Here is a 6705-nt window from a genome sequence, read left to right as displayed (position 1 = left end):
CACGGGTGGGCCTAGAGATTATCATACTGAGAGAAGTAAGTCAGACAAGGAAAGGCAAATATTATATGATATCACTTACATGTGGAATCTAAAAAAAATACAAATAAACTTATTTACAAAACAGAAACAGACTCACAGACATAGAAAACAAACTTCTGATTACCAAAGGGGAAAGTGGCGGAAGAGGGATAAATTAGGAGTATGGGATTTATGGATACACACCACTATATATAAAATACAAAAGCAACAAGGATTTACTGTATAGCACAGGGAACTATATTCAATATCTTGTAATAACCTATAATGCAAAAGAATCAGAAAAAATGTATATATAACTGAATTACTTTGCTGTACACCTAAAACTAACACAGTATTGTAAATCAACTATACCTGAATTATAAAATTTAAGAAAAAAACAAAGAATATCTAAAAGTAGAGAAACAAAAGACCAGCAACTCGATAAAAAATGGAGAAAGAGATACAAATAAACAGTTCAAAGAAAAAAATGTAAATATCCTTTGAATATATAAAAAGAGACTAAATTTACTTGTAATAGAGAAAAATATATCAAAACATAGAAAATTAAATTAATTATTTAATATTACACTAAGATACTATTTCTCACCTACAGGTTTGGGAAAAATCCAAAAGTTTGCTGGCATAATATATTGGTAAAAGGTATAGGGGAAACAGGTGCTCTCCCACATGGCTAGTGGGAATGGAGAAGCAGTCTAAAACATCTAGAGGAGAAGTTAGCAATATCTTGCAAAAGTACATGTGCATTTACCCTTTGATTATCAACCTCAATTTTGGGATTTATCCCAAAGGTACACTGACAAAAATACAGAAAATAATTATGCAGAAGGCTGTTTACTGCACCACTATTTGAAATAGCAAAAGACCAAAAACCTATCAAATGCCCATCAGTACGGGCCTGGTTGAATAAACTAAGGTATATTCACACAGTGCAGTACTAGCCAACTGTAAAACGGAATGAGATATATCTTTATGTCCAGGTATGGAGACATCTCCAGGATATATCATTAAGCAAAAAAAGCCAAGTGGTAAAAATAATGTACAGTTTACTATCATTTCTCTAACAAGGAGAACCGGGGCCTACATATATAAAATGTAATATATATATTTTTTCAATCATATGTAAAAGCAATGGCAGGATAATCTGAAAAGTAAGCAGACAAAAAAGTTACTTATATGGGGATGGAAGAAACAGGGTGGAGGGAAGCTGGGGATAGAAGCTGGGAACTAGACTACTTCGGATATACTTAGATTTCATAGATTTGATCTCGAAAGCATGTATTATACAGCAAAAATTATATTTCAAAATACTAGTAAAAATCCAAAGCAAATGAAACAAACTAGCCAGATTGTATTTTTTGTGGTGGATGAACCACAAAAAAATTGGTCCTAGAGACTTGACAATGCAGTAGTTTCTTTGTCCATCCCCAGGAGGATATAGTTAAGCAACCCCCCCAAAAAAAAACCTGCAAAAAATTGTTTTGGGGAATCCTATTCTTAGTTGTGTGTATGTGCGTGTGTTTGTATAGTTTTGAAATCCATTGAAAAGGCATAAAAACTATGATGAGCCCAGGAACAATGGGCACCCTTAGTGCCAGATTATAATCTTCAAATGCCATTTCCTACCAAAACTTTAGGGCTTTTAGGAGAAAGTATGGATTCCAGGTCTGGGCCAGGCAATGTACGAGTTGAGCATAGACCATCTTGTCATACTAGACAGCAAGGATGCTATGAAAAAAATTACTAGGATCGCATCCAAAGGACTTGAGAGCCAACTTGAAGACGATCCCCAATGGGACAAAGATGAGACCGTTTGAGCATCAATAAGAATAATAATTTCAAGGGATTGAAATATATCAAATAAGTTAAAATCTATGTGTTCATAGCAATGCCATCTTCTTAGAAGAAGTCAGTTGTTCCCTTTGGAGTATGCGAGGAGTATGTCATTCTGAGTGTTGACAAAGGGAAAGAACAAAGCATTTATCTTGTCTTTTTTATATAACTGTGCCTCATGGAAATGAAAGAATTGTGGAGGGGAAGTTTCTTTTTATAGGTTTATTCCATCCATTAAATGAAGAAAGAATGATAGAATTAGAATATCATAATTTGTGACCCTTAAGGAAACATATACTCAAGGTAATCATTAATATCTGAGACAACCAAACATTATGTGCCTTCTGATTGACGTTAACAACGGCACCTGTGAAGTACTCCCACCAAAACACCAGCCAAACTTTCATCTGACCAAGCTTCTCCCTAAAGAGAATGCACACAAAACACTGGAACTAGAAGAGCATGACAAGTGACATTTTGGGGATGTAATCAGCAAAGTGTACACTTCCAATTCTGTTGGACAAAAGACTTCCCCTTTCTTAAAGAAATTTTACAACAAGAAACAAGGAAGGTAGAAACCTACGTGTTAAGTTAAATTTAAGAGATATCAGTGAATTGCAATTTATGGACCTCATTTGGGAACAACTTCAAACAATTTTTAAAATTATGAGACAATCAGGGCAATGTGAATATAACTGGTAATTTTCTAGAAATTCTCGTTGCTTTTTGAAGTCTGATTCTGGTAATTTTTTTAAATGGTCTTTATCTTTCAGACATACATACTCAAATATTTACTGATAAAGTGACACAAGGTCTGACATTTGCTTCAAAGTAATCTGGGGTGGCTGGGGAGTGATGAGTATATAAATGAAACAGGACTGGCATAAACGGATAATCGTTGAGGCTTGGTATAGGTACACGGAAGTTCCTTATATTATTCCCTCTATCTTTCAATAAGTTAAAACAAATTCCACAATAAAAAAAATAACCTGGGTGTAGTGTAACCACTACTGAATGTATACTGTATACCGAGCACCCTAATAAGTATGTTTTGTATATTACAGTCATCCCTCCATATCAATATGGAGGGAGGATTGATTCCAAGACCCCGACATGTTCCAAAATCTGCAGATGCTCAAATATCTCATGTAAAATGGCTAGTACAGTTGGCCCTCCATATCAGGGTTTTCACATTGGCAGATGCCACCTAACTTGGATGGAAATTTCCATCCTGTTTTGTTGAATATGCCAATGTAAAACCAGGGATATGGAGAGCTGAATGTGTATTTATTGAAAAAAATCCACATATAAGTGGACCCACACAATTCAAATCTGTGTTGTTCAAGGGTCAACTGTGTCTCACTTACTCGCAAAAATAACCTGCAAGGAAGCTAACTTTATTACCTGAGTTTTTTAAATGAGGAGACTGATGTGGCTCAAGAATTCTGAGACATTTGCCCAAGGTCATTGTGCTAATAGGTTGAGCACAGAGGGGTCCAATTCAAAGTCTGTCTGACTACCATGCTCACTCTTAAGCACTGCACACTACAGCCTCTTCCTGTTCCTTCTCGGACCCGTCATTCTGTAGTCTACATCAGGTCAGAGGCAGATCAGGGGAAGACAGTCCACACTCTTTCCCGAATGGTGAACTGGTTAGCAAGCCTATAATTAGGGAAGGCAGGGAGGGGGTCTCACATACATGTTTTTTTTAGCATAGCTAATCCTCTCTGCTTAGCACCCGCTCCTCAACTCATATGTCACCCTATTAGCGACACAGCTTCTCTCTGTGAAGTGTCGGAAAGCATTCAAAGTGAATTCTAGATTTCCTGTGTCATTAGCGACCTGGCTAATCCCTGGAGAGTCACCATGCTCTCAGGGGTTCTGATTCTTTTTCAGTAAAATCAACAAGGACCTACTGTATAGCACAGGGAACTCTACTCAATATTCTGTAATAACCTATATGGGAAAAGAATCTGAAAAAGAATGGATATACGTATATGTATAACGGAATCACTGAGCTGTATACCTGAAAGTTACACAACACTGTAAATCAATTCTACTCCAATATAAAATAAAAATTAAATGTAAAAAAAAGAAACAGGGGTTTAGGCTGGGTGGCCTCTGAATTGCCCTCCAGCTCTAAAGACCTGCCTTGGGGACCCTCATTTCCTATTAAGGAAAAACTCTGGGTTATCAAGTGGTACTCAATGTCTATCACAACAGCAACTAGACAGACGGTGCAGTATTCAGCAAAAGTTTGTCATGTTAAATATGAGATGTATGGACATTATGCTCATAAACATCTTTCCTCCCCTCCCTCCCCTCCACCACCAGCACTCCGGCAGCATCCTCCTTACTGCGTTGCTTGCACACCACCTGGTCCCTTCTCAGGCCAGAGCCCACCCCCACGCAGACTCCCTGTATCCTACTGCCCCTCACACCTCTATCCTCTGGGGCCTCTGCTCAGCCAGGCTCACCTTTTGAAGGAGTTGATGAGTTGTCAAGTTTTCTCCAAAGAAGCTGTTTGAGCTGGTGCTTTTGCTTTAACTATGAGGGGGAAATGTCTGCATCCTCTGAAACCTCTGAGCCAGGAAGCAGATTGGGTGGAGCCGGTGAAGGAACTGTTTGCCTTTAAAGAGACAGAAATATTGCCCCATAACTTGGTGGGTGCTTCAGCTTTGACAAGTTGAAAGCTTTTTCTCCGTGTGACTGCTATCACACCAACATTTCCAAAGTTATACTTGTTGTTTGGGGTTATTGTGGTGGATCCAAAAGGCCCTTAGTAAATGACCTAAATCTTGCCCACAAAGCCAGTCACAGTGTCTGATCATCTTTCTTGGGTGCAGTGGGAGACTGCAGGGCTCTCTGGGGAAGAAAGAAGTCAGACACGTGGCTTGGTGTATCCTCGAGATAGCGCCAGTCTATTGCTGGGTGGAGAGTAGAACTTGTAAGTGATGAACTTGAATATTTAGCTGAAGAGATTTCTAAGTACAGTGTGGAAGGTGCAGCCTGGTTTCTCCTTGCTGCTTATAGTAAAATGCAAGAGGAAAGAGACTGCAGTGATGCAGTTACAAGCCAAGGAATGCCGAGGATTGCCAGCAACCACCAGCAGCTGGGAAAACACAAGGGAGGATCCTCCCCTGGAGCCTTCAGAGAGCATGACTTTGCCAACATTTTCAGTGTGAACTCCCAGAACTATGCAGCAATAAATGTCTCTGCTTTGAAGCTTCATAGTTTGTAATAATCTGTTAAAGCAGCTCTAGGAATCTAGTCTATCACCTTTCTCTTTTCCTCTACCGTTTCCCCTGCCTGCTTTCTGTTCCTCCTAACGACCCAAAGACTCCCCTCCTGCAGTACGTGGTCTGAGCGGTGCCAGTTTACTAGAATGTGCTCTTCCGCATTCCCTACCCACGCATCTGGCCCAGATGGACCATGGAAGTCTCAGTGATGAGAGAAGTTGTAGCTTTCTCAGGAGTTTAGCTTTGAAATTCTCTGGAGACTCTAGCTTTTGTCAACAATTTACACAACACTGTCAACTGAAAAAAGTGCACAACCGAAAAGTTGAGAATTCTGTTTTATTCAGCAGACTCTCTGAGGACTTGAGGCCCGGGAGGCAGCCTCTCAGCTAGCTCTGAAGGACCACTCCTTCAGAGAGGAGCCTGGTACTGGCATCTTTACAATCGACATGGCGCTTTTCTCCACCACAATCCAGTGTCAGTAGATCGGCTTCACTGCTTGCGGGTGAGTGGACCCAAGTTTGCTTCAGTGATAGAAATCGTCTGTCACGTAAATGCTATTAAAAATGCATTTGCCTAACTGTATTTTCTTTAATTTGCTTTTCTATATCAGTGAGAAGATTTTCAACAAAACTGAAATTTAAGAGTTCTGTGTTTTAGAACTTTAGGGTTTAATTTATCATGCCTTCAAAAGCTTGCCTACGGTAGGTACTCAGTAAAGACCCTCTTTTAAGTGCACAGGTTAGACCAAGAGCAAATCTCTATTGTCACTTTTATTAGCCCCTGAATATTAGTTCTTCATTTTCCTTTATATTGTACAGTCCCAGGTGACACTATCAGTTTCCTTTAGTTTGTTTAATAAATATTTCCTGAGGGGCAGGTCTATAAGTCCTGTCTTATAATGCCACACAGGGGAAGTAATCTCCAGTGAAACACGTCTATCCTACAATATAATTAAGCAAAAGAGATGTAACCATCTTATATAAAGCCTATTTACATATACCAATATTTATTAACTTTCATCTCAATGTTATGATTTTATACCTTTACCTTTAGTTTCCATTAGGAACCAATCAACAGGTCTTCTCCTGTCTGGGTTCAGACCTAGATGGTGGCAACATGGCTAAATGCACCAAGAAGGTCAGAATGGTGGGTAAATACGGGACCCATTATGGTGCCTCCCTCCGGAAAATGGTGAGGACAATTGAAATCAGCCAGCACACCAAGTACACTTGCTCCTTCTGTGGCAAAACCAAGATGAAGAGATGAGCTGTGGGCATTTCGCACTGTGGTTCCCGCATGAAAACGGTAGCTGGTGGTGCCTGGACCTACGACACCACTTCTGCCGTCACAGTAAGGTCAGCCAGCAGAAGACGGAAGGAATTGAAGGACCAGTAGAAGCGCCACCATTTGAAACATTGCTAGCCTACAATAAATGGGTTAATTTATGTAACAACAACAACAAAAACAAAAAACAAGGCTTTGGGCTTCCCTGGTGGCGCAGTGGTTGAAAGCCCGCCTGCCGATGCAGGGGACACGGGTTCGTGCCCCGGTCTGGGAAGATCCCACATGCCGCGGAGCAGCTAGGTCCGTGAGCCAT

At 40.0% G+C, this 6705-nt stretch overlaps 1 pseudogene across 1 annotated transcript; it reads left to right on the top strand.

The window, feature by feature from the left end:
- The first annotated feature begins 6224 nt into the window (after positions 1–6224).
- Positions 6225–6503, top strand: LOC307058520 (large ribosomal subunit protein eL43-like; annotated as a pseudogene). The gene has a single exon. The product of its transcript is annotated as a large ribosomal subunit protein eL43-like (transcript).
- Positions 6504–6705: the final 202 nt, after the last annotated feature.

Source organism: Hyperoodon ampullatus (genome assembly GCF_949752795.1).
Source record: "Hyperoodon ampullatus genome assembly, chromosome: 9".
Classification (NCBI taxonomy): domain Eukaryota; kingdom Metazoa; phylum Chordata; class Mammalia; order Artiodactyla; family Ziphiidae; genus Hyperoodon; species Hyperoodon ampullatus.
This window is presented reverse-complemented; position numbering and strand designations above follow the sequence as displayed.